This window comes from Bison bison, unplaced genomic scaffold, assembly GCF_000754665.1.
Source record: "Bison bison bison isolate TAMUID 2011002044 unplaced genomic scaffold, Bison_UMD1.0 scf7180017864289, whole genome shotgun sequence".
Taxonomy (NCBI): domain Eukaryota; kingdom Metazoa; phylum Chordata; class Mammalia; order Artiodactyla; family Bovidae; genus Bison; species Bison bison.
In genome coordinates this window covers 7,071,949-7,073,210 of record NW_011494861.1, presented here as the reverse complement: position 1 = coordinate 7,073,210, position 1,262 = coordinate 7,071,949, and the positions used below count along the sequence as shown (strand labels likewise).

At 60.5% G+C, this 1,262-nt stretch overlaps 1 protein-coding gene across 1 annotated transcript in view; it reads left to right on the top strand.

The window, feature by feature from the left end:
- Nucleotides 1-1,262, top strand: part of ESPN (espin) — a gene marked incomplete at its 5' end in the record, with an annotated part of 34,169 nt that overhangs the window by 24,580 nt on the left and 8,327 nt on the right. The gene's annotated exons all lie outside the window — the stretch shown is intronic.

Sequence of the window (1,262 nt, the reverse complement as noted above, 5' to 3'; positions counted from 1 at the left end):
GTCAGAGCAGGACTGCTGTGTGATCCGGGGCAAGTCCCCTGCCCTCTTTGGTCCCTCCTGCTGCCTCTGGCCCAGTAGGGAAGGCCTCCCAGCTCCAGTGGCAGGCTGGTGCTAGAGGGAAGCTCAGAGAAGTAGAATTAGCTTCACGGAGGCAGGGTTGCTGGACAGACTTCTTCCTGCCCCATATTTCTCCGGAGTGTTTCTTCCATTCCTGGCCACTTTCTCTTGTTCTCCCAAGCTAGCCATTATACATCCCAGGCCTAGCTATGGGGGACAAGGCCAGCTGTCCATCATACCCTGCCCTCCCCCTCCTGGTGACACCCCCGAGCATCATACTTTTTAAAGAGTTAGACCAATGACCAGGATTCCCGGGCTTCTTTTCTGAAATGTGGGGCTCCCTGCATGTCAGGGCCCCCAGCAGGCCCAGGATGTGGTATCTGGGTGCTGATGCTTCCATTCCAGCCTCAGTGGGTGGCGGAGATGCCTTCCTCACCCAGCCACTCGGCACCAGGATCATGGTTAAAACCACCATCCAAAGCTTCATCTCCCTGACTAGGGCATGAGGCTGCAGCAGGATTCCAGGTAGGGCCACCCTTGGGTACCTGTGGAGCCACAGCCCCTTCAGACTGGAGCCATGGTATCATGTTCACCATCAGTTGCACCTCCAGCTTTGGGGTCAGTGTCTTCCCTTGGCAGTGTGGAGCAAGGCTGAAGCTAAGAACAGAAGAAAAATGGACTCTGGGCTTCTCCACACACCCCTTCGCAGCAGAGCCTGGGCTGGGTGCCCTATCCCAACCAATGCCAAGATTGAGGCCCTGGTGAGGGGGGCCAGGGCCCATGGCAGCCCAGCCCAGCTCTCAGGGCACCAACAAAGCTGAGAACTGAGCAGACCACCTTGTGGAGCCCCAGCGCAGCCTGAGCCAGGGGCAGATGGACCGCAAAGTTCCTCCTCTCCCTGGCTTCTCTGGGCATCTCCTTCCCTCCCCTCCTCCCGCTTTCCCTGCTGTCCTGACTTCACCCCAGCCCCCTCCCTCCCCTAACTTCGCTGTCGCTTCTCTCCTCTCCGTCCCTAGAAGTGAGAGTCCTGAGACACAGGAAGAGTGAGTAGCTGCGTGCGCGGCTCCTGGCTGAGGCGCGGGGGCGGGGCACAGGGCAGGCTCAGAAAAAGTCCGGCTGGTGGGGCTGGGGGCTTGAGGAAAGGACAGGAGGAGGGGCCGGCAGGTGAGGGGGGCCGGACGCCACCGGCCGGGGCGCCGCCACCA